The 27,332-nt window shown below is 46.1% G+C and overlaps 1 long non-coding RNA gene across 1 annotated transcript; it reads left to right on the forward strand.

Moving 5' to 3' along the window:
- Positions 1-1,408: 1,408 nt before the first annotated feature.
- Positions 1,409-19,764, forward strand: LOC111773266 (uncharacterized). Its single transcript, XR_002807640.2, has 4 exons — positions 1,409-1,635; positions 2,065-2,305; positions 9,161-9,221; positions 18,729-19,764. It is a non-coding gene; the product is annotated as an uncharacterized lncRNA (long non-coding RNA).
- The last annotated feature ends 7,568 nt before the right edge of the window (positions 19,765-27,332 follow it).

Here is a 27,332-nt window from a genome sequence, read left to right on the forward strand (position 1 = left end):
CACAAAAGAGCAAAACACTTCCATTCCCACATAGCTGAGTTACACAGCCAAGAGCAGGAGTCCTGACTGGGCCACTGACTAGTGGGGTAATATTGGGTGACTTAACCACCCTGGGACTGCTTCCCCATCTGTAAAGGGGGAATAATAATAGTAATCTACTTCATAGGGTTAAATGACATAAAGCATGTGAAGCCCCTGGCACAGAGCCTAGAGCATAACGGGTATCCAATAAATACCATTTGTTACCATTTCTATTATTCCCCTGTGTCACTTCTTTATACCTTCTTCGATCTCATCGTGTTACAAGCAAAGCCTGGCTGTGCTCAGCCTCCCACCAGCCTTTAACAAAAGAGAGGCCCTCACTGGGGCTCTGCCGTGCACCTCAGTTATAATTCCTTCTGTGCTCCTGCCTCCTCCCCGTCCTGTCCTGCTAACAACCAACTTGGCAGCTCAGCTTAACTGCTGTCCTTCTGAGTCTCCCAGGGCACATCTGTCCACAGGACAGCCCCCACCGCACTGCCTCAGATTATTCCTAGTAGCTCTCTTAACTTAGTGGGGCCTTCAAGAGGACACTCCCCACCCCCAAAGCAGCACTTTTTAAAAAGTAAATGATTTAATAAATAATGTTGACTTGATTGTGAAATTTTAAGACAAAATCAAATTCCCTTATCCATGTTATTAACACGTGCGCACACACACACACTCTCCATTTCATTCTAAAGTCATGAACATCAAAGCACCCAGCTGAGGCCCCAATAGCATGGTTGTGATAATAGTCTTCAGCTGGGAAGGACAGCTCAAGTCTGGGAGCAAATCTCTACGGGAAGACATACTGCATAGTTAGTCAGGGGGCAACCTGTTCAGGACTCCACGCCCAACACCATTGGGAGATGGCTCTAACCAGAGAAAAGCAAAACCCTAAACATTTCTAAAAGAACGCATCAAGGTCTGCTGCCGACGGTTGTTGCAGAACTTGTCACTGCAATGGAGAGAACTTCTGTGTTTCTTATTTGTAATGATAAGTGACTGGAAGAATAGCTCACCTTTCATCGTGCGGTTACCGTGTGCTTACCGTGTGCCAGGCAGGCACCGTGGTGTTTTGCATGGTTTGATTCATCCAATTAACTTTTAATGAAGGCAGTGCTCAAGAAGGCAGGCTTTCAGTCAGCCAGCTGTGTGACCCAGGCCTTGAACTTCTCATCTACAAAGTGGGGATGCTATCTACCTAACAGAGCTGTTGTGAGGATTAAATGAAATAACGTAAGTGGAGCACTTTAGCCCAAGGTTTTCCATTGTAATTTCATAGGCATGGAGAACTGACTGATACATTTGAAAAATATGTACTCTATTAATTTAAAAAAAAAACAGCAGGAAATGGAAAAATTTGAGATTCTTTCCAGAGGATTTCAATCTGCCCTTCACTACATGCTCCTGGTGGAGATGAACTTGAAGTGGCGTTTGATCTGCCGGTCCCGGTAGCCAGTCTCTGCTAAGCCTGGCTCATCCCACATCAAAGGAGACAATAGTGAAGTCAGAGGAAGAAAAGCTGCCCACACTTCAAAGGGAATTCCTCCTCCGGAAGTTGTTACAGCCTTTTAAGGAGAGTAAACAGCAGTACAGCTCACGGGACTCACAGTGAGTTACAGCTACATCCAGCTGGCTTCCACGCTGGGACGTGGGACTTGCCGGGGCCCAAACAGGACACCCGACAATGAAGACGTGTGTAGCGTGTTGGTCCCGATGCCTTCCTATCGCCCCCTAACCCCCACCCCGCCCTGTGCATTAACGAGCAGGCAGGAAGCCCTGTCACAGAGTGGACATCAATAACGTCTGGTCCCCTGCAGGCGGAGTCCCCTCTCTTCCTGTCTGCTCACTGTTAAGTCCACTCGGACAGCCCTGATTCTTGGGCTTCCGCCCCTTGCCTTACACATTTGATGGTTCTGTGTTTGAAAATCACAACCAGAAAAAAAATACCTCTCTTTTAGCGGGGATGGCGGAGATTGTGGGAGAGAAGGGAGCGCTGGTGAAGGAGGTGCCTAAAACGGTCTGCTTCCTCCTCAACAGGTGCTCTGGGCCCAGCATTTGGAGTCCCCTGCCCTGCCCTCCTGCCATGGATTGGCAGGAGGCTAAGCTGGCGGTGGACACGCAGGTCGACAGACCCCTCCCCACCCGTCTATGGCCCAGTTTTTATGGACAGAGAGGGGCAGAGACAGGCTGAAACGGGTTGGGGAGTTTCCTGGCACTCTAACTGGCCACGGAGGCGGCTGATCGGCGCGGACCCTCTTGTGGGCCCTGGGTACCTCAGGTGGGCTCCCTCGGCGCGTTCGTGCTCCCCCGCCCCTCCCCGCGCCCCCCAAGACCCTTAAGCATCCCCCTTGACCCCCGCGCGTTCACACCCTCTCCACACCCTGCTCATCCCCGACCTGCTCGCACCGCCCCCATTCCTGAGTAACCTTTTCCTGCCCCCGCCCGCTCGCACCCCCTAGACCCCTGCACAGCCCCCCAGCCCTGCGCGATAACACCCTCCCGCCCCTGTTCCCCGGGGAGCTCACACTCCCCAGACTCCCACACAGCCCCCCAGCCCCGCGCGTTCACACTCTCTTCGCCCCCTGCGAACATCCGGACCTCCTCGCGCTCACATCTCCAGACCCCCGACCAAAGCCCCGACCCCTGCGCTGTCACACCTCCAACCCTCTGCGCACCCCGTCCCCCACGACGCCCCCTCCCCCCAGCCCTGGAACTCCGAGCGGAGCGGGCGCGGAGACGTGCCGCACGTGCGGCGCGCGGCGATTGGCAGCGCCCGCCCCGCCCGCACCCCCGCGCCCCGCGGAGCTCCCGGCCCGGCCCGGCTCGAGAACCGGCGTCCCGAGCTGCGGCGGCGGCCCGTGGTCCGAGGGGCCGGAGCTCCAGGGGCGCGCAGGCTGGCCCTTGGGGTTCGCCGCCCGGAGCGGCGAGGGGATAATGACAGCCCGGTGGGAAATGGGGGCGGGGGAGTGGAGAAGCCGCTAGAAAGCGCCCCTAACTGCCCTGGTGTTCTCTTGCTCGGTGGTGCTAAAATAAGCTTGCTCTGAGGAACTAGAAATGCTGTTCCTGCGGAGTGAAAATACTTTCTGTAAGTGATGAAAAAATTTTCCACTTTATTCGGTTGTTGACTGGGACCCAGTGTGTTTAAACCTTGGCGTTCTTCAGGAAGGAGCCAGGAAGTTTACTGCATCTTTCGACCTGTATTTCGGGAGCAGAGAAGAGGCGTTAGGAAGGAGCATTTTAACGCAGCTGGTGCGGGGCCTGAGAAAGTGACAAAGGCACAGCTCGCGTGCGTGGCCCTGGGAGGCCCAGATGCTCCGCCTCTGAGTAAAGGACCAGAAAGATGCCCATTAGCCGAGAAGGTTTCCCAAAGGAGGCAATTTGAGCAGAGGTTCTAGGTGCCCGGCCTAGGACTCGGCAGGACTAGGAGAGCGGCCTGGGACAGACAGCGCGGGAAAGAGGACCGCGCCCTCACGGGCTGCTTGGGGACAGGGGGCAGCGAAGGCGCAAGCAGCCCTAAGGGATTCTCGGCTGTGAACCACAGAGGGCTGTCTCTCCTCATCCCAGCAGCAGTCAGCCAATGAAAGATAGACGCAGGGGGATCCCAAACCACTGGAAACCTGCCGGGCTGCGGAGGAATTGCCACTGGAAACATTTGCCACTGGAGACCTGGCCAACAGCATTCTCTTGGGGGCTGCCTTCCCAGAAGCCCCGGACAGGTGTTTATAAAGGACCAAAAATACCAGGAGCGCGTTCATTTACGTATTCATTTGGATTAGAGCGCCTGCCTGCCATTTGTAAGGCGCACGCCCTGTGGCCAATGAGGGGGCAAAGGAAGAAGGGAGGAGGGCAGAGGAAGGAAACGCGCTTCCTGACCTGAGCGTCTCAGAAGCTGGTGAAGGGTTCTCCCGCTGTTCTATGTCCTGGGTCATTTCCCTACTAGAAACGTTAGCGTCTTGTGTACGTAGTGCTTTACAGCGTCCGAATTGCTTTCACATGAACGATTTTATCAGGTAATCACTATAACCTACAAGACAGGCCTTATTACTTGTATTTGACCAGTGGGGGCAGTGAGGCTGTTAGTGATTGCTTTGGGACTGGAACCCAGGTGTCCTAACTGCAAATCCAGGGCCCTTTAAATTCAACAAAGGAAGGAAACCAGGCCTGCTTTATGATTCTGGTGCCCTGGGCACACCCAGCAATTAAAATAAAAACCAGAGGGCTGGGTTAATTTCTTTTTTTTCCTGAGTCATTGCTCTTTCCAATTGTCCCATTGAAACACAGGTTGGCTCTGCTATTAGACACCTATGCATGAGAAGAGATTCCATTGAGTCACCACCAGAAAAGCCAAGAGCAGAGGTAAAACACAATGAGGGGGAGGAGGATGTCTTAGCCACCGTGGATGTCCTCCTTACCCACACCCCTCAGGCCAACTTGAGTCCCATGGCCCTCTCTATCTTCTCTCATATTGGTTGCCAACTGGAGATGCCTCTTCCTGTCCCATCGGCCGGGCTCTGCCTTCCTAAAATAGGATACACCCAAGGGGACCTCTGAAGCCTTCACTTCAGCCACTGCCAGCGTCCCAGCCCTGAGAGAACAAAAACACCCCACCCCTCCCATGGCCATGAGGACATTGCTGAAAAGAGTTCTGCTCCTAGAGGATTTGTCACTCCAGGACTCACTGTGTCTCTGCCATGGTGCCAGATAGTCTCTGGCCTGTTCAGCAAAGTGGATAATCCTTGGTGCTTCCCAAGGCTGAATGTTCATCACAGTCATCTGCTGAGCTTTTTAAAAATGCACGTCGCTGAGCACATCTCCAGGTTGATATCCAGGAGGTCCTGGATGTGTGTTACTTGTTTCGTTTCGTTTTGTTTTGCATACTCTGAAGTGATTCCAATGACCAGCCAGGTTTGCAACCCACAGATGCAGAATGACTTCCATCTGAAAAGTCTGAGATAACTCAAGGGTGAAATTGGTGAATTACTGGTCAAATGAGGAACGTATCATTCAGATTTTCCTACTGCCTAAGAATGTGCAGAATGACAACTCCATTCATAAGAGAGCTCAAGAGGGAACTAAACCCCTCATGGTGGGAAAATTCTGGGTTGAGTAATCTGAGACCTTAGAGGAACATAAGGCTAGGGGACTGAGATTGGGTGGGAACTTAATTTCACTAAGATGAAAGTTAAAAGTCGGTACTCTAAACAGAGATAGGGTCAGCGGCTTACATCTTACATGACTTCTGATCAGTGGATGCTATTTGCTTCATTTCCATTTATCTCGCCTTACTCTCTAGACCTGCACTGTCCATACAGTAGCCACTAGCCACATGTGACTATTGAGCACCTGAAATGTGGCTCATTCAAATTGAGGTGTGCTGTCACTGTAAAAGGCACCCTGGATTCCAAAGACTTGGTAAGGAAACGAATGGGATAGCTCATTAACACCTTTAATACTGATTCCATGTTAAAACAATATTTTGGACCCATTGAGTTAAATCAAATCCGTTATTAAAATTAATTTCACCTGTTTCTTTTTATTTGTTCTAATATGGCTCCTAGAAAATTTAGAATTACATATATGGCTTGTAGGGGCTGAAAACACTCTTGATCTGGGTGACAGAGACATATGTGTATGTGTGTGGGTGCTGAAATTCATCAAACTGTGCCCTTAAGCTTTGTGCACTGTACTGCTGTATGTAAATAAAAATCAGTTGAAAAAATTAAAAAACAAACTAACAATGGCTTCCTGTTGCCTTTAGAGCAAAAGCTAAGCTCCTCTCTTTGGCCACCAAGACCCAGCCCTCTGCTCTACCTCACCGGATCCCATTCTCCCCGTGGCACACTGACCGCCTGCTATTCAAGTGCACCTGGCTCATGCCCACCTGGGGCCATTGGCATTTGCCTTTTCCTCTGCCTGGGAGGTTTCTCCTCCAGATCTTTACTCTCATTTGCCTCAGCTCAAACATCACCTCCTTCTTCCTTGACCATCTATATCGGTTAGGATGTTTTTGGTCAAAAGAAACAAGAAATCCAAATTAACTTAAACATTGAAGGGAATTTATTGGCATGTGGAACTAAGTGGTCCAGAAGCAAATCAGGCTCCAGCCAGGGTATGCTCGGGTCCCTGGATCCTTTTCTCTGTGATTCTCTGGGTGTTCCCCTCTTCGGTGGGTCAGCTTTATGCTCATGCTAACCTCCTGTACATTAGCAAAATGGCTGCAGCAATCCATGGGCTCACATCCATATCCCACCCTGTGCAGAAAGAGACACTTTCTTGCCTTCCAACACTCAAAGGAAAGTCCTGGGCTTCACCTACCCAATCACTTAGCCCAGGAGAACCCCACACACTGATTGGTGTAACCCTGAACCAGTCACTGCTGGAAGGACCCTAATTAGGCTTAAGCAGTTAAAGCCCCAGGCTACCCACATCTCAAGGCTACCATGTATTTGAGGGATGCGGATGGGTGCTGGGGAGGCAGCCAGAAGGGTCTGCTACACCACCCTAGCACCTCAAGTCACTGTTTAGACCAGGGCTCAGCAAACTTTTTCGTTTTATGTAAAGGGCCAAATAGTAGATAATTAGGCTTTGCGTGTCTCTAAAGGGTTTGTTTGGTTTACAATCCTTTAAAGATATAAAAATCATTCTTAGCTCATGGGCCTTACAAAAAAAGGCCAAGAGCTGGATTTGACCCAACGGCCATAGTTTGCCAACCCCTGACCTAGACTGTTATGATGCTTTGGTGTCTAAATTTGCCTTGTTAATTTCTTTCCCCTGACTATAACGTCCTCTCTATGAGAGCAGGACCCATGTCTGGTCTATTTACGCTGTCTTCTTAACACCTAAAACAGTGCTGGGCACTTAGTAGATGCTAATAAGTACTCACTGGATGAATGACAATGGCAGAGCACATCAGGACCCAGAGCTGAGCTCTGACCTGGGTTTTTCTGCCCTCCCTATCTAGGGGACACAGCTGTCCCCATATTGACCAACACAGAAATGGGCAGGGCTGCTGATGCTGCCGCCCATCCACAAGGTGTCTTTATGCAAATCGGGAAAAGGTAATCCCCTCTGGCTGATGCAGCCCAGCCCCCAGGACCACCATGAGTAGGTGAGGACTGGATTGCAGCCCCCACCTGCCGCCTTGGAGGGTGTCATGGGGTAGGACACTTCCTGCACGATTGTGTACGTGGCTCTGGGGTGGGGTTCTGAGTTGGAGTTCTAAGATCTCACCTTCCTTTTTGTTCCCACACCTCGAGGGCAAAATCGTCTGCTTCTGCTCTGCCCGCTGCTTTCACTCTCTTTTCTTTCACCAGCTCCAAATCCCTTCTTTTTCCATTCCTCTTCAACCAAATAGCTGTAATTTGCATGTATTGAACTGAAATTCTCATGTGGTCCTTGGAAATGCACCTGAGTGTAATAGAATGTGGCATTGGGGAATTTGTGTTTGGGGAGAGACTTCTGTCCTATGTGCTTATAACACCTCAAGAAAGACAGTGGGAAACTAGAGAAAGGGCCAGCCAAAGTTGTCAAGGAAATAGGGAAGCTGCCATAAAAATACAGAGTAAATATGTTGAGGGTTGTTCCATCTGGAAAGATAAAGGCTAGGAAGGAATAACATCTGTTTGATCACGAATGTTATGGTTAGGGTAGTCATGAACTCCTTTGCCAAATCCTGAACTAGAACCAGAGGGCTCTGTTTAAAGCTTGAGAGAATTATTCAGGAATAACAGAAGAAAATCCAGCTTCACCTGGTGGGTACGAAGCTCCTGGAACTCATTACCCCAAGCAGAGTGATGGAAATTCCAGCAAGTCAGGCTGGAAATAAAAATGCCCAGAAACGCCCTGGAAGACTTTGCTGTTGATAAATCATGACCATTTAGTAAGGGGACTGAGAATGTCTTGGGATATCAAGATGTGCTCTTGGAGGTCGCTGGCAGGGAGCTAAACTGGTTGTTCACAGCGCTTCCCTTCATGTCTCTGGCGAGATAGAGTTCTGAGCAGGGCAAGACCAGAAGCTGAGGTCCCCACACGCCCTGGGCAGCCTGGACCATTGCGTTGCTCAGGGGAGGGGGCCTCATAAATGAAAGAGTGACTTTCCCAACGTAAGTTTCCTTAGACCAGCTATAATCTGTTGCTGGGAATCTGGGGGTCACTAAGATAATAAAATGATGTTTATGGAAACTTTACATAAATGTCTACTCTACCCAATGGGAACTCATCTGTTGTCATTACAATAGCTATCATACTGTGTGCTGTTATAAGCACTTACTCGTTTAATCCTTATAACAACACTGTAAGATGAGTACTATTATTTCATCGTCCTATTTGACAGATGGGAAAACTGAGGCACAGAGAAATAACTTTTTCAAGGTCCCACAGCTAGTAAGTGATCCAGGATTCAAACTCAGGCTGACTGACTCTGGAGTACATAATTAGTACTTCCCCATAAAACCGGGGTCAAGGCCACTCCTACAATTCTGCTGAGGGAGATACTGCTCAGCTCCAGTCAAGTGTTGCCATGAAGGAGTGCAGGCCCATTGTCGCTGTATCCATTTTTTCAAGAAAAGTCATGAAGGTCAACACTGGGTTCTAGATGGAACAAATGCAGCTAAATCTAGCCTGAAGTCAGCCGGCTCCTGACTTCTGCTCTCCCCATACCACCCTTCCAGCGACATGTCTTATGGACAGGATGCTGTCATCCATGCACAATACAAGTTACTAGTCCTGGGCTCTGGGCAAAGCAGAGACCAGCAGGACATACATACGGAAGGACCTCATGAGGCAAAGGCTCAACCAGCCAGTGCTCCTGGGAGGAAGACAGGGCTGGCAAGGAGGCCAGGCCGCAAGAGGATCTTGGTTCAGCTTCCTGTTCCCTCCCCAGAGCTGGGGAGCACCCAGGAGAGCAAGGTCCGCCCAGCCCCTGGGAGCAGGAAGTGGGAGAGAAGGCCACACCTGGGCACACGACCCTTAATCGCACAGGAGCCCCACCCCTCATAAATGTGGCTGAGCCAGCGTCCTGGATGCTGACCAAACAGAGTACAGCAGCTCCCTGGAGGGAGGCCAGCAGAGGGGCGGAGGCTTCCTCTCCCCCACGGAACACAGTCTCTAATCCTCACAATTTCCCTTTTCACAGATGAGGAAACTGAAACACATGCTGAACAGGGATAAGGAATTCGGTCACGGTCACATAACTGGTAAGTTTCAGAGCTGGGCTTTGACCCTGAGGCGGATGCTGTGGCCTCTGCCCAGGTTCCCCTTCAGGACTGATGACAGTTTATAGCCAGTCCCTTCCCAGGAATAGCCCTGCCTGAAGGGAGCTGCCTCATCCAACATCCAACACTAGCCCCTTCCTGGGGGCAGCCCAAATTCAGCTCAACCATGTGGATTGAAATCCCCACCCTGGCCTCAGATCGGGAGGACTCTGAAGGGCCCTCCTGTCTTCAGAGCTCCTCATGGGGTCGAGGCCCGGGCTGCATTGCATTTCAGCATCTCCCTCTGCCCAGTCCTGCTTCCCTCGCTCTCACAGCTGCTGCTGCTGAGCATACTCCAATAAACTCTCCACACAGAAATCTCCCTCTTAGAGCTGGCTCTGGGGCATCCTGCCTATGACACCTGCACTCCCCACCCTTATGAAACGCTGCCTCCCGCCCGACCTTGCACTTGCCAGGATGCAAAAACTAAGACTCCAAACAGCGGAGGGGGAGACAGCCCAGAGGTGAACAACAGCAGGAAGTCACCGCCACTGCCAGCCTGGAGGGGTGGAGGGGTGCGGTGTTACCTGAGCCCAGGGATCACCCAGCACAGGCTGGAACCACAGTGTGTCCCAGCAGATCTCTGTGGGAGAAACAAAAGCCCTGACTGGAGACCTCCTGAAGGCAGGAGTGGGTGGGTCAGCCCTGGCTTCTCCCTTCCTTCCTGCTTGAATTTTATGACTATAGACTACTTATAAGCACAAGGAGTTTATACATAGGCTTAAATTTGCACATATTTAGGTAATATTAAAAATGAAAAAGTTTAAGTCAGTTCAGGGTGCATGAGAAGCATTTCTGTAGAATGATAAGGCCCAGCCCCTGCCATCCACACCGGTGAGGTCCAGAGTTTCGATTGCTTTGATCCCTTCTGGGTTGGGGATGGGTAGCCTAAAACAGCCCTGAGAGCCAGAGGATCCTAGAGCCAGAAAGGGTGCTCGAGGTTTTCTTGTTCACCCGCATTCTACCCTGGCCCGAAAGCTCTTTAGCAAAACTTGGACAACTCATCCTTTGGAGGGGCCCCATAACTGTGGATTTTTGGGGGATGATCACTCCTGGGGATTAGTGTCACCTTTGTAATCTCAACCTAGATGGGTGCTTGTGTTTGTGCTTATGTGTGTGTGTGTTTGTAGTCTCCACCTTTGTAGTTCATGTGAGAATGGTTGTCTGTGTGTATCTTTTAAACTTTAGAGGAATCATTGGCATTGATAATAGATAGAATGTGAATATATTTGATTTGTTTACATAGGGAGGGAAAGCTCCTCTGGCCTGTCCCCAGGGAAGGGAAACAGGATCCAGCGGAGAGATGAGGACCCAGAAGCCTCACCTGTTCCTGTTCCGAGGCGGCAGGCCCAGCCCTGGAAACAGGCTCTGAGCAGCTGCCATCCCAGTTTCCTGTTTTCCATGGGCTGGGACCTGGACAGAAGGCACATCTGCTTCTGTTTATTCTTCCTCTTTATCTTACTGGGTCCCCACCTATCTCTCCCTGGAATACCCCTCACCACCCTTGGGTACTCAGCTACCTTGCCCTGACCTGGGCAAAGACCCAAGGAGGGAGAGGGTGGGAGAGGACAGGCCCGAGACTTGGGTTAAGGCTCCTTACTAAACACGGCCCCAGGCTTAACTGGACCCTAAGGTCAAGGTGGAAAAGGAGAAAATGGGGAAAAGTCCAGCAACTCTCCTCCTAAGAAGGAAAGCAGAAAGCTGGCAGGTTGCGAGGAGCGACCTTCGCTCTAAGTGAATGTAATTACAGTTAAATTTCAGATTACACCTAGGCTCTTAACTACAACTGGAAATTCCTGTTGGGAGGAGGAAGTTTTCTCTCATCAAGAGTTAATAGAGTCACCCGTCCTTGAACCCGGAACAGTCAGTTTTGTACAGGAAGAACTTTACTCAGATGGGGCCTCTGCGATCGCATAGGGCACCTTTGGGCAGATTAGAAACAGGGACCCCTTCCTCCCAGCAGTCACAGCCCTTGACTTGGCAAGTTCCCCCTTCACTAGCACCCTGGGACGGCGATGAGAACCAGGACACAATTACATACTTATAGCAGCTCTCCCTCTCTTCCCCCAGCCACCCCTCTCGTTAACCTGGCCAGCTTAGGCTCTGAATAGACCACCTGAGAAGCAGAGAAAAATGCTTGTAGCTATGAGAAGCTTGAAAGGCTTTTAACATTAACTTGGTCCAAAGTCCCTGCTCCAATTCATTCCATGATAAGGCTCCTGGTTGAGTTGTAAGAAAGCTTTCTAATCACATTCCAGGCTGACACAAGGTTATCCTAAACTGTGATTATTGGCAATTTAGAATTAAGGAGAAAGGTACCAGATTTCTCAACGATTTCTTTCTTTAAATTTTGCTTAATGCCTATCATCTTAAAGCATGGCTTTTGTTCTTTTTAAAAAAAAAATTGTAGACATTATAAAGTTCAGTTCTCTTAAGGAGTTTTCTCTTTTTCTAGCAAAAGTGGCAATTGAGCACGGTGGTTGCAAGCTTGATTTTGGAGTCAGAATGATCTGATCCAATTTTAACTCCTCCACTTGCTAGCTGAGTGGCCTTGTGCAATTTACTTAACTTCTCCACACCCTGGTTTCTTCATCCGTGAAATGCGGATAAGTAAGCGTATCTGCCTTAAAGAATTAGTATGTGACGTAAATGAAGTGATGCACAGGAACAGTGGCACAGTGCCTGGCACACAACATCTAATGAACATTAGCGACTATTAAGCTTATTTTAAGTGGATAAAACTAAAGCAACCTCTAAATACAGGTGTAACCTGTATTTATGGGTAATTGAGAAGGGTGACCATGTTTTCCGTCCCTTGGAGAAATGGCTGATCCCAAGTCTGGGGCAGGAAAGTGAGCCTGGGACATCAGACAGTGCCAGAAGATGAGGAAGTATTCAAAGACATAGGATCTAGCTGGAAGTAAGTCTTACTGGCCAAATTTGGAACAATTTTAGCATCAAAATGAATAATAACTCAGGCTGGCCTGGTGGTGCAGCGGTTAAGTTCACACGTTCCTCTTCAGTGGCCCAGGGTTCGCCGGTTCAGATTCCAGGTGTGGACTACACACTGCTTGTCAAGCCATGCTGTGGCAGGCGTCCCACATATAAAGTAGAGGAAGATGGGCATGGATGTTAGCTCAAGGCCAGTCTTCCTCAGCAAAAAGAGGAGGATTGGAAGCAGATGTTAGCTCAGGGCTAATCTTCCTCAAAAAAAAAAAAAAAGAATAATGACTCTACAGATATGTGTTGCTTAATGACAGGGATACGTTCTGAAAAATGCATTGTTAGGCAATTTTGTTGCTGTGTGAACATCATAGAATGTGCTTACACAAACCTACATGGTATAGCCTACTACACTCCTAGGCTACATGGTACTAATATTATGGGACCACCACCGTATATGTGATCTGTCGTTATGTGGCATGTGACTGTAATTAGTAACACAATGAATAAGATAAAATCCACGTGTCCATAGTGATATTCAAAATAAGAGGGAAAGGAAAGGAAATATCAGCTAATAAAAATGGGAGAAATGATAGAAATTAGAAATCACTATTCTGCAGCCCCCAATAAAATAAGTGATTTAGGCAAAGATTATCAATAGAACCATTGGATGAAAGAGTAAGAGAGAGTAAGATATTCACATGAGGTTAAAGTATCACGTGCAGATGACTTTCAAATTATCGCAGGGAAAAACTCCCCCTCAATGGAATGATCTGGTGATCACCCTATTAACCAAGCAATCGAACTGAGCATCGCTAATAGTGCAACATTTATGTATCTTCTGAGGTGATATAATCCAAAATACTCAATACCACCTATGAATTATTCCTGCCAAAAGTGATTAATATGAATCTAATCAAGCCTCATGACCCACGTTCTAGTTAACAGGAAATATGGGGATAGAGGCACTAGTTAAATTTCACCAAGAGGACTCAAATAGACAAGTTCACAGTGTGAAACACACGGCAAGACAACTGTCTGCTCTCTCCTTGACCAGACTTTAGTCAGGCTCATTTGAACCCTCTTTTGACTAGGTCTCAACCTTGGTCCCCAGCCTGTCTTGGGCCTTCCCAGGCCAGTGTTAGCAAGAATCCTGCTAAATCATCCCTCCACCCTTGATATCTGATCGCCCCTGATACCTGATCAAGTTCCTCATACCCCGCTCTTGATGTCTAAGCCCTTGACCTGTCTTTAGCAAGAATCCTATTGGGGCAGTTTGGCAAGAGTCTCCCTACCCTTGATGTCTCCTCTTAGTACTTTTCTATCCCCTGACCCCCTCAGCCTGCTCTTTGCCTCTAAATCCCCACTTGTCCTTGTTGTATTCAGTGTTCAGCCTGATCTCTCTCCACTGTTGCAATAATCTTGAATAAAGTCTCCCCTATCATTTGAGAATATTTTTTCTTTAACACCTGGACTCTTCAAAAAGTTAATGTCATTTAAAAAAAGGTGGATTACTTTAGTATAAAAGAAAGTAGAGAGACGTAACAATCAAACGAATATGAAATATCTTGATTGGATCATGACCAAAATGAAAAAAAAATCTACAAAAGATATTTTGAGGACAATTAGATCCCTTTGATCATGGATTGGATATTATAGAATTATCGTTAATTTTCTTAGGTGTGATAATGATATTGGTTATGAGAAGAATGTCCTTACTCCTATGAAATACATGCATGTTGGTAACACCTGTATTTAGAGGTTGCTTTAGTTTTCTAGAACTAATGTAACAAATTACCACAAACTGGTAGTTTACAACAACAGAAATCTATCCTCTCACAGTCTGGAGGCTGGAAGTCTGAAATCAAGGTGCCAGCAGGGCCCCGCTCTGTCTGAAGGCTCTAGGGGAAGACGGTTCCTCGCTTCTTCCCAGCTTCTGGTGGTTATTGGCAATCTTTGGTGTTCCTTGGCTTGTGACAGCATTAACTCCAGCCTCTGCCTCCATCGTCACATGACCTTCCCTGTGTGTCTCTCCATGACTTCAAATCTCTCTCTCCTTATTAAGACACCAGTTGCTGTATTTAGGGCCCACCCTAATCCAGTATGCTCTAATGTTAACTTGATTACATCTGCAAAGACCCTATTTATAAATAAGGTCACATTCAGCGGTATCAGGGGTTAGGACTTCAAACTATATTTTGGGGGAACATAATTCAACCCACAGCAAGAGTGAAATGTCAGGATGTCTGAAATTTACTTTAAGATGTTTCAGCAAAAATGTCTCTGGCACCATCTTCCGCCTTCCCTCTTGCACCATCTTCACCTCCTCTAGACACTCAGTTCACTGAACTTGCCCTTTTCCCTCGTCCTCTCCCCAGGCCTCTTCCTCTGAATGGATCAGAATGTGTTCCTTTAAATTTAAGCCTTCTGAGGATCCAAAGGCTAAACCCTTAATTTCTTATACTTCTTGGATTAAACATGAAGGCGAGCCATTGTCAAAGATTTTCCCAAAGTAACCGAACATGCTCACAGATTTGCTGAAGCATTTAATATCGTCACTCAAAGTTATCAACCTGGTTTCTCTGACTTCTATCAGCTAGTTCATATGCTTGTGGGTGAAGGCCAGGCCCAGCATTGGCTGAAAACTGCAAATTGTGAAAATCCTGAAAGGTCTCTAGAATTAAAAGCAGGATGCCAACCTGCTAACCTGCCGTATGATTAGGCTCGGACAATCGCTAGGTGACTTCATCCAGTAATTCTTGGGTTTTCCCAAAGCCTGTTGATTGGAACAAAATTCAATCTCGTGCACAAAAACCTGATGAACCTGTTTGTGACTATTACAATCAACCTCAGATTGTTTTTAAAGAAAATACTGTTCTTCCTTCAGAGGTTGATTCCACCCAGGGAAATTTTAACTCTATTAATGGGCTGATCTAGGAGCTTTCCCTTCCAGGAAAAAGGACCGGGATGGAATGGGAAACTGTCCACTCCAGATTTAGTTGGCAAACCAACTCTCTCACACTCTAGATGAGTTACCTAAAAGAAAGACTTAAAATTATTAGTCTTCAACTCCAGCAAATGAAGGCCCCTAAGTGAAACCAAAAACCTCCTAGTTTCTGTTATTACTGCAAAGAGCCAGGACATTGGAAAGGAGATTGTTACAAACGCAAGTGCTTCAGGTGCTTTCAGCCCTCTAAGGGGCCTCTCCAGTGTCCTCAATGATGGGCTCTGAGGAAGTGCAGGGGCTCTTCCCAGCCCTCCCTCTCAACTGGCTTAGAGAAGCCTTTCTCCAGATGGAGATGAATCTCTTTCTGTCCTGACACTGGAGCCACACTCCTGGTGCTCAACCCCACTACGTAAAACAGCCCTTCCTTGAAGTCCTACGACAGTTCAAATAGTGGGGGTTTCTAACAAACCTCAAAAGGCTCCTGTCTCTGAACCTGTTCCCTTTGGTTTAGGCCCTTTGAGAGACTCATATCCTCGTCTCCTTAGTTCCTCCACCCCTATTCTTTCATTAGGCCAAGATTTCTTGGAAAAGTATCATGCCAGAATTCCTTTCTCCCGAAAGGGGGAAATAATTCTGGAATTTGATAGTAGCCATCGAAACAGCCAACCAGAAGTATTAAATGATCCTTTGACATCTTTTATTTGCTCCATCTCTGACGGTTCTAGAGCTGATGCTGGAAACACTAACCGTATTGAATCAGCTACCACCCTCCTTATAGGAAAATCTTCAACTGATATTGATAAAATTCACAGCGCATCTCCCATCAAGATTCAAATAAATTCCTCAAAACCTCTGCCAGGGATTAATCAATATCCTATAAGAAGCCCTTCAAAGTATAAAGCCCATAACAGAGGATCACAAGGTTCAAGGCCTCATTCTCCCTTGTACTAGTCCCTGTAATACTCCTATTTTACCTGTGAGAAAACCCAAGGGCTAAAGGTGAAGGTTTACTCAGGACCTCTGAGCAGCAAACAACATTATTATCCCTCGACACCTCATTGTACACGTGACTAACATCCATCCCCACTGGAAGCAAATTCTTGACTGTGATTGATTTATGCAGTGCATTCTTTGGTGTTCCAGTTGATGAAGGCAGCCAATACCTTTTTGTTTTCACTGGGGAAGGAAAACAAGTCACCTGACAGCAATGCCTCAGGGTTTTATTGAGACCCCGTTCTTACTTCTCACAAATCCTGAAGGCTGATCTGGATGATGTAAAGCTCCCTACAGGTTCTACTTTACTGCAACATGTGGGCGATTTGCTTCTTTGCACTCCCTCTCGAGCCTCCTCACAGGAAGACAGCATCCACTTGCTACAGCTTTTAGTCTTAAAGGGACACGAAGTGGCCAGGGAAAAATGGCAGTTTGCCCAAACCCAGATTCGATATTTAGGGCATCTTATATCAGAACAAGGGCTACCCCTAGATCCAGATAGGCTTCATCGTGTCCTCAGTTTCCCCAAACCCAAAACTAAGTGTCAACTGCAAGGTTTTCTTGGGCTAGTTGGTTATTGCCAAAATTGGATTCCAAATTTCTCTCTATGGCCACACTTCTGTATGTTTTATTAAAGAACAACAACTCTGACTCAACTTTATGGGAAGAACAGATGACATAGCCTTTAAGGCCTTAAAGGAAAGTTAGATGACACCTGCCCTTGGACATCCCAACTATCCGATTCCCTCTTTTCTTCTCGTATATGAAAAGGAAGGGAATGCCCTTGGGGTACTCACCCAAACACGGGACCACCGTCGACCCACAGGGTATTCTAGCCAGCAGCTGGACCCTGTGGCACAGGGATACCCTCTTGCCTTAGAGCCATTACTGCCCCTGCCCTTTTGGTCAAGGCCAATGAGAAAATCATTATGGGATCCCCTTTAACCATTTTTGTACCTCATTCAATAGAAGCCCTGCTGAATTCTCATTACACTCAATTTTTCAGTCAGCCGCCTCCCCTCCTATGATATCCTTTTGTTAACCGCTCCTCACATAACTGCTTTATGTTGTAATAAGCTTAACCCTGCTACTCTTCTCCCTTCTGTTACTGACGAAGTCCCTCACGGCTGCTCAGTGCTGACGAATCGCCTCCTCAGAACGATCTGCAGAAAACTCCTTTGGGTAACACTGGCTTCTTATGGTTCACTGATGGTTCCTATTGGAAAGGTGACGAAGGCAAATACTGTGCTGGGCACACTGTTGACTCTCCTTTTGATGTCATTGAGGCAGCAGTTTTACTTATGGCTACTTTGGCCCAACAGGCTGAACGATATACTCTTACATAGGTTTGTACTTTAGCAAAACTGCCAATATTTATACTGATAGTAGATATGCTTTCAGAGTAGCTCATGATTTTGGAATATTGTGGAAGCAACGTGGCTTCCTTACTTCTAGGGGAAATAAAATTTAAAATGGCCCCTATGTTCAGGAATAATTGGATGCTATGCTTTTACCTGCTGCTTTAGTTATTACTAAATTGTAATTGTAAACTTGACTCTCTGGAAGATAAAGGAAATCACCTTGCTGACACTTCCACAAGAAATGTAGCCCTTAAAGGGACCAACAATAGCCAAACTGCTGTCATTTCCCCAAATGATAACTTAGAAAAACTGGTTAGAGAAGCTCAACAATTGGCCTCAAAAAAGGAAAAGCAAGATTGGAAATTCAACAGTTTTTGGTTTGATTAAAAAAAAAAAAGCTCTGGTTCAGACCAAATAACAACTCAGACCTACCAAGAGTCTAAAATTCCCACTCCTAACCACTGTGCCTGCATTAAACCATTAGACTACTGACAAAATGATAGCATTCATGAATCAATACTGCCCGGGAAACATTAATAAGGCCACAAAAAGTGCCTATCTCACTTGTCCCACTCGTCCAAAATACAGCACAGGGAAGCCTGTTCATATTGCTTCTGAACAATTTAAACTGCCTAACAGACCATGCAAGGTTTGGCAAATGGATTTTAGACAAGTTCCCCCATCTCGTGGATATAAATATGTTTCAGTCATGGTCTGTGTGTTTTCTCAGTGGACTGAAGCCTTCCCTTGCAGACAGGCTACTGCCTCCTCTGTGGTGAAAGGCCTTTTGGAAAGGGTTATCCCTACCCGAGGAACTCCTCTGGAGCTTCATAGCGGTCAAGGAACCCATTTTACTGGTCAGGTAATTTGACAAGTCTGCGTTGTTTGGCCAGTCTTACAACGTTCCCACTGTGCTTGCTACACAATCCTCTGATCTAGTTGGATGCACTAATTGCGTTATTAAGACTCAGTTGGCAAAACGTGTAGAGACCCTCCAAATACCTCAGCCAAAAGCATTGCTGTTGGTCCTTCTAAATCTCAGAACCTCTTCCTTTGGAACTCATAGACTCTCACCCTTTGAGGTAGTCACAGGACACCCAATGCACTTGGCTCCTGCCTCTTTTGACCCACAGCTGAAAAAAGGAGGTATATTTCAATACTGCAAAGACCTAATTGCTTCTATTAAAACTAACCATGTTTTGGTAGAGCAGTCCTTTCACAGTGCGCTCCAGGAAGATGAAGATCCTCAGCATCACACCTTACAACCTGGAGATTTCATCTATCAGAAAAGACCCCTCCAGAAGGATGCTCTTCAATCTCACTGGAAAGACACTATCAGGTACTATAACTAATCCTGGTGCCACCAAACTCCAGGGAATAGACTCTTGGATTCACGTGACTCGCCTGAAGGCAGCACCCAACCCTGACTGGACCTGTACATCATCTGGGGACTTAAAAAAGATTTCCCGAATTGAAGCAGATGACATCTGATGAGACAGCTTTCCCAAGATGTCCAGACCATGCCTGTTAGAAGGTTGGTGGCAAACTTTTGATGATGACGTAACACTTCAGATGATCTCCCGTGCCCATGATCTTGATAACATGTGGAAGGACTTCAGATAAAAAGTCCTGACAGTTCTTCCTTCTACCCCTCCTTGTTACTCAAATGGGACCTCCATAGGTTTCCAATCTATGCACTTTCCCTCTGACACGGGACACAACACCCAGGAAAAAGTCCTTCCTGGCTTCGAGAGACAAAAGCCTTTTGAAACCAAAAATATCTGACTCTTGCTCAACAATGCTTTCAGAAAAAGATCTTGATCAAAAGGGGAAAATGTGGAAATTAATAAACAGAAACCTCATTAAAATGGAGTCAGGAGGTCAAAAGGGGGAGCTCTCATGCCCTACTTGATAGCAGAGCCCAACAAGAAGAAGAAAGATTTCCTCTTCTTGATCACCAAGAAGTTCAGCCAATTAGAGACTGTCACAGCTCAGCCAATAAAAAAAACACTACAGGGGCCGGCCTGTGGCTGAGTGGTTAATTTCCCATGCTCCACCTCGGCGGCCCAGGGTTTTGCTGGTTTGGATCCTGGGTGTGGACATGGCATCACTCGTCAGGCCATATTGAGGTAGCGTCCAACGCGCCATAACTAGAAAGACCCCCAACTAAAATATACAACTATGTACCAGGGGGCTTTGGGGAGAAAAAGAAAAAATAAAATCTTTAAAAAGAACAAAAAAACCTACTACACTTTGAGCTCCCTCCAATGGACCCTTTGTTTACAACAGCCCCCCCAACTTCCTCCTCCCCTTTATGAAAGACTTCCTCCTCCCTTTGCTGCTGGGCCCTGGAGCCTGGCTTGCCATGGCTGCAGACCTCAAATTGCAATTCTTTGCTGATCCTGAATAAACTCATTTTTGCTGGAGAAATAATTGGCTGTCTATTTGTTTAAGGTCAACAATGTGTTCTTTTGAGAGCATAAATTTATATAAAATTAAATCAACCAACACAACACACACATACACACACTCACACAAAGATGGCAAGTGTGTCAGTGAACACCAATCAATGTAACAATGTCTAACAATTTAGTGTTAGTTATATATTTCACAATAGGGAAATATATCCGAAGTAAATTTAGTTCTCTTAAACATCAATAGGCTTCAGCTAGGATTTTTTTTTTTTTCCTGCTGAGGAAGATTCTCCCTGAGCTAACATCTGTTGCCAATCTTCCTCTTTTTGCTTGAAGAAGATTTGCCCTGAGCTAACATCTGTGCCAATCTTCCTCTATTTTGTATGTGAGACACCACCACAGCATGGCCACCAACAGGAGGTGTAGGTCCGCACCCAGAAACCAAACCCAGGCCACCAAAAAGGAGCAGGCCAAACTTAACCACTAGGCCACAGGTCCAGCCCTGAGCTAGGATTTTTTGATCCCTTTCTCTGCTCTTATCTCTCTTGTGAATGTACGCTTTTTTTTTTTAAGTCTCTTTACTCACATTTTAGTGGGGTTTTGGGACTAGGCCAAGGCATATGCACATGTTCAATCTGCTGTGTTTAATGAGAAGTCCTCAGAACTCACAGCTTTCAACTCGTTTTATTGAAGTAGGCTTCCTCATGTGAACCCAGTTCCGATTTTGAAATGGAAGTCAAGGAGGAATATGACTTGATTCACATAGTTTGAAGACTATTTTCTAAAAATGCTTTTGGCCTGTGTGGTTAAGTCTGAATGATCAGTCTAAGTATAATTGTCTGGGCATCATGTGTGGACTGTGTATTCACAGCTCAAACCCAAAGCCTCAGCCTCATCCCTTCTGATGAAACACCAGTTCTCGTGAACAGAAGGTTCCTCTTCTCTCACCCTGGAATAAACAGGAAGGTCTCTTGGGGCTGTGGCCTTAGGGCTATAGCCCTGCCCCTAATTTCTTCAGACTCTTTACTCGAATTGAGTCATTGCAACATCACACTCAGCCAGCTGTCTCAGCACAAGAAAAGCTTTGCTGTGGTATGAGGTTTTGTGGGCTGCAAGCTACATCTAGGTCAGCAAATTAAACTCCACAGTGTGGTTACTGAGTCCAGCTTCATCTAGCTAAAGGGCTGTCTGATTTCACCCCCTGGGCATTGGCTCTCTGGTGCTTGGGATACAAGGCCCCTCTGCGGGTGTTGAAGGCACAACACTTTAGGCCTAAACCACTGGATGATGTATACCTAAAATCAGAATCTTACTTTTGCCACCAGGCTTCCAGGGTATGTGACAGTAACAATACTCCATCCCTGTGGACGTGGACATTTGTGTGTGTACTAGAGACAAAGTGAGGAGGTGGAGAGGTATTTCTTTGTTCCTCAGTTTCACCTACCACTTGTGTTTCTTTCCTGCCATGTTGACCCAAACACGAGCCTTTTTTCTCAGTTCCCTTTCATCGAAATTTTAAAGAATGGTTTTACAACAGATGGCCAACTCATCTACTCAGATAGGGTTTTACAAAGGGCAATGTCTCGGTGGGGTGCACTCACCCTGGTTCAGGAACTGGGTCTCAGATTTATAGTGGATAAAGCCCTCAGAGACTCAATCATGTTAAAAATTCAAAACAACTCAGCAAATATTTATGCAGGGGTCTGTTGCTTTCCAGGGCCCTGGAATACAGATGTGAAAACCAGAATTGCTACCTTCCAGGAGCTCTTGGACTATGGAGGAAGACCAACATCCTAGTGGATGGCTACATTTCTGACTACCCAGCACTCAGTCATACTTCTAGTAATAGTCCCCCAAGTTCACCCTGGGGAGAACCCCTCCGTCATCCTCTGTCTGTGTGCTTTAAGTGGAACTGAATCTACTCCAGCTCTAGAGCTGGAGTATAGACTCAGGCCTGGCTGCAGTGATTGGTTTAGAGGTGGCCATGAAACCTAATCAAAGCCAATGGTATGCACGAGGTGTTTGCTGATACTGTTCGGGGAGAGGTACTAGATATTTTTTGCTAGGATTGCTACCAATAAGGATGATGTGAGCCTGAAGTTACCAGAAGCCACAAGAGAAAGCATAAGAATGAGGCCAACACAGCAAAAGACAGATCTGAATGAAAGAGAGAAACTGAGCTCTTTGTTCAGGCCATCTTGATGTTCCATATATTCCTAGACTTTTCTGTTAATTGTCCCAATAATTATTTTTATTTGTTTAAGCTAATTAGATGGGGTTTTCTGTAATTTGCAACTAAAATAGCTCTGTGTAGTGGGTTGAATAGTGTCCTTCAAAAATTCACATCCACGCAGAACTTCAGAATGTGAAGTTCTTATTTGAAAACAAGATCTTTGAAAATGTAATTAGTTAAGGACATTAGAATGAAATCATCATGGATATAGGGTGCACCCAAACTAATGACTGGTGTCCTTACAAGATGAGGAGAGGACAAAGAAACATACAGAGGAGAAAGCCATGTGAAGAGAGAGGCAGAGATTGGAGTTACGCTGCCAAAGGCCAAGAAACTCCTGGAGCCGCCGAAGCCGGGTTGCGGGCTGCCAATTTCTTGCACCCACATGTGGCAGACAGCAGAGCAGAGGAATCAAGCTGTCTTATGACTCTTCCAAGGGCACTAATCCCATTCATGAGAGCTTCACCTTTATGGCCACATCTAATGCTAATTACCTCACAAAAGCCCCACCTCCTAATATGATCACATTGAGGGGTATGTAGTTTTAGTTTCAAAATGTGAATTTTGGAGGACTCAAACACTCAATCCATAACAGGGCCCAACCTCATAAACTCATTTAAAACCTATTATCTCCCACAGGCTCCATCTCCAAATACCAACACACCGGGGGGTTAAGGCTTCAACACATGAATTTTGGGGGAACACAAACATTTAGTCCGTAGCATATGTTTTCTCTCTACCAGCCCACAGCCAAATTTCCTCTTCTTATAAGGACACTATCCCAATGACCTCATTTAACCTTAATTACCTCTGTAAAGGCCCTACCTCCAAAGACGGTCACATTCCGAGGTACTGAGAGCTAGGACTTCCACATAGGAATTTGAAAGGACGTAATTCAGCCCAAAACACTACTCTGAGCCTCACAGAATGAAGAGATTTTTCCAAGTCTGACATTACTAACCCCTCCCATGCCTGCAATACATTCAAGGACCCTCAGATTCATCGTGTCCACTACCCCCACCCTCACTCCCAGCAATTTATTCTTACAAAATGTCCAAACATATAGAAAAATTGGAAGAACAGTACAATGATCACCCATATGCCCACTACCTAGATTTAATAATTGTTGATATTTTGCCATTTTCGCTTTATCTATATATGTGCAGATATACATTCAAATTGTTTCTGCTAAAATTTTGAAAATGTTTTAGAAATCATATTTCACCTCTAAATACTTCAGTATGCACCTCCTAAAAATAACCAGTGCCATCATCATGCCTAAGAAAATTCACAGTAATTTCCTAATATCATCTAATTTCCAGTCCATATTTAGATTGCCCCAAGCATCCCCAAAATATATTTCATAACTCTTTTCTTACAGAACCAGAATCCAAACAAGGTTCACAAATTGTATTTGGTTGTTATGTCTCTTTTATTCCAGAATAGTCTCCCCCACCATTTATTATTGTTACATTGACTTTTTAAAGAAACTAGGTTAGTTGTTTTGTAGAATAACCCACATTCTTGATTTTTCTGATTGTTTCCTTGTGGTGCCGTTTAACTTGTTCCTCTATCCCTTTATTTCCTCTAAACTGGGCTTTTTCAACTGGTGTCCCTCATCTGAAGCACAAAACATGGAAATATTGAATGACTATTTATACTAAAACCACTCTGTATTCATAGGGGAGAAGTTAATTCATTACATACGAAGGATGCTGTGATGGTTAATTTTATGGGTCAACTTGACTGGGCCACAGGGTACCCAGACATTTGGTCAAACATTATTCTAGGTGTGTCTGTGAGGGTGTTTCCGGATGAGATGAACATTCAAATGCACGAACTGAGTAAAGCAGAGTGCTCTCCCTCGTGTGGGTGGGCCTCATCCAATCAGTTAAAGGCCTGAATAGAACAAAAAGCCTGACCCTCCAGCTAGTAAGAGGGAACTCATTGACTTGATTTCCTTGGAGTTCAGATATCATTTTTTTCCTGCCTTCAGACTTGAAATGAAACATCGGTTCTTCTTAGGTCTCGAACCTACTGGCTCTCAGACTACAACTTACACCATCAGCAATCCTGGGTCTTCAGCTTGCCAGCTGCAGATCTTGGGACTGCTCAGCCTCCATAATCACATGAGTCAGTTCTTTATAATAAATCTTGATACATATATATATATATGTCTATAAAGATTTATATATATACATAAAAGATTTATATATATATTTAAGAGTTATATATACAAAGGATTTATATATATGTAATATATATTTATATATTTTATATAATATATGTATTTTATATGTGTTTTTAATATACAATATTATAAATATTTATATATTATATAAAATATAAATATATAAAATACATTATGTTATATATATTATACATAACATAAAAATTTATAATATGAGATATATATAAATCTATATCTGTATCTATATCCTATTGTTTCTGTTTCTCTGGAGAATTCTGACTAACACAGATGCCTTAGGTCTTTCATGAGTGCTTGTTTCTTTCCCAGAACCCAGGTTGAGAAATTAGGGTGACTGAGTTAAGGTTAACCATGCGGGGCAAGAGCATTTCATGTGACATCAGGAACTCCGTAATGTGTTGTAGTTCCTCTATTAATGATGCTAAATTTGGTCACTTGATCACAGATTTTTATTTTATAGTTATTTTTCTCCCTTGTGATTAGCAAGTAATTCCTTGGGGTGTCATTTTGGCACCATGCAAATATCCTGTTTCTCAACTAGTTTTCACCTAGTGCTTTTGTGCTCCTTGACAATCCCTGCCGGAATCAACTGTTTCTTTGGTTGTCCTCCCAATAATTTAAACTTAAGAAAGTTTACCCCTCAAAAGGCTGCAGCTGAACATCCAGGAATTAGTGTATGTGGCAGGATGAGGCAAAATCTCTTAGCCTTAGAAGCCTTTCTCTTTCCTATGAATCCTCTACTTTTAAACTCCTCAGCCTGTGGAGGTGGCCTGGCTGGTTGGTTTCTGGTGCCTGGAAATTAAACACTAGGAGAACATTTTGTTATCTTTGGTTGTGGTGCCTGGAAACAAGAATCAGAACCATTTGTGAGGGTGGGTGGAGGGGAGGGGAAGAGCAAGGTGAAATCAAATAAACTATATATCTGAAAAGAAGAGCAGGACAAGCTGAAGAAACCACCTGATGCTGAGGTGAAGACCCCAGCAGACATGAGGCCCTCAGGGAAGGTGACACGGAGAAGCCCCTGTCGGAGAACTAGTAGAAGGGTGATCATCTGCCCTCATTCCAGAGAAATCTTTTTTAAGGTGGGGCTTCTCTGTTCTCCTAGCAAATGCTTGCTGGAGGAGAGTGGGGTGGGGGAGAAGGGGCTGTCCAGTGGGCCAGGCCTATTGAAAAGGGTAGGAACACCAAAGGATGTCAGAGGATTCAGGATCCGGGTGTGGGACAGGTTGAACTCACACCACACTCTATCCAAGCAGAGAGGAAGGTTAAGGTCAGAAGCCAAGGAAGGTCAATAACTCATGTGCCAGGTAGGAGGGACTTGGCAGGAATAGGAAAGAACCAGTGGAGGTGATGACAGAGCCAAGCACTGAATAAGGAGGGAAAGCCGCGGTTCTTGAAGGACTTCTGTGAAGGCGGGGTATCCAGAAAACCACAGCTTCTGTGTGCAGGCCAGGAAGGAGTGAGCGGTTCCAGGGGCTCCTAGGCAGGGCAGGGACCCCAGGACTCCCGCCCCACCTCTCTCCCACGGCCCACACCACACTTGGAGTTGCAGGACCCCGGGAAGTACGTTTGTGGAGCTTGCGAGAGTCTGGCTCTGCTCCCCCAGAACTCCAGGTTCCTTCTGGCCCTTCGTGGGCCATTTTCCCAGTAAGTGCTGCGGGAGCTTCCTGCGGCGTTTCCCCATTACCTTAGCATTTCAGCACCTGGAAGAGATTAGTGTCACTGGCAAACCTGGAGAGCTCATTGTGCACTTCCTCTTCAATGTGATTTGTAAAAAACCGTTGAATGAGATCAGTTCCAGCACCTTCCCCAGAGATCCATGTAAAATCTACAGAGAAGTGTCCATTTATCACTACCCTGGGGTTTCCTGTTTTGAACTGGACCCGTTCTTGGCAGACCCTCCACCAGGCTTTCATCCCGTTGAGAGATCTGGACAGAATTAACCCTCTCCTCCCCCCTCTCTCCTGATCCCTGCCCTGCTCCTTCTGAGCTTCAGGCACACGGGCAGGCCTCAGGCCTCCGGGGACCCGCGAGGCACGACAGGAGGCTCAGCCGCTTTCTAGTGACACCCGCTTTGGTCTCTGCACTGGGCTCGCCCCTTTCTTTCCTAGGTAAAATTTCATGAAAGTTGGGAAACCACCCCCTTCATTTTTGGGGTGCAGAGGAAATGCAGACCCATCTGGACAAAACTCACCCTGGTGTTCTCAGGGACAGGGCAACCCTCAGTGCGGGGTGCGGCTCCCAAAGAGCAAACTGATCAAGTTCAAAAGCAAACACTTGGCTTGGCCTGGACGGTTAGGAAAACAATGGGGAAAAAATGGTCATGAAATGAGGAAGGTGAAAATGGAGCTCTTTCTACAACTGCCCCCGGGAAACTGGTCAGTGGGTCACGAGTTCATTTTTTTCTGCATTCAGTGAGGATTATAGCCTGACCTCCAAAGGATACTTGTTGGTCCCAAAGCCCATTGTGACCAGGCTGCTTCGGGTAAGGGGAAGTAATCCCACGCCCCTCTGGGTACCAGCCAGGGATGCCTCCCTTTAAGGAAGAGTCACAGGTAAATCCTAACGACAAGTGTCAGGACGATTATTGTATGTCTACCCAGCACCCACTCCCCCCTAGCTTCTAGACACAGACCCCGGCCCCCACTACAGGGTGTGCACATGACCCAGGCTGCACAGTCTTGGGTCCCATTCCCGCGTCCTGGTGCCATGCAGCCAAAAGAGACCTCACACAATTAAGTGGTTGCAATTAAAAAGCAGCTATGATAAGCCTGCTGGTTGCCTACTCCAATATTCATTTTCATCTTATTTCTTAGTAACAGAAGTCTAATTTTTAAAAATTGTAGTAAAATTCACCCTTTTAAAGTATACAATTCAGTATTTAATACATTCATAAGATTGTGCAACCATCACCACTATCTAGTTCCAGAACATGCTCATCACCCATAGAATTT

This window comes from Equus caballus, chromosome 4 (genome assembly GCF_041296265.1).
Source record: "Equus caballus isolate H_3958 breed thoroughbred chromosome 4, TB-T2T, whole genome shotgun sequence".
Taxonomy (NCBI): domain Eukaryota; kingdom Metazoa; phylum Chordata; class Mammalia; order Perissodactyla; family Equidae; genus Equus; species Equus caballus.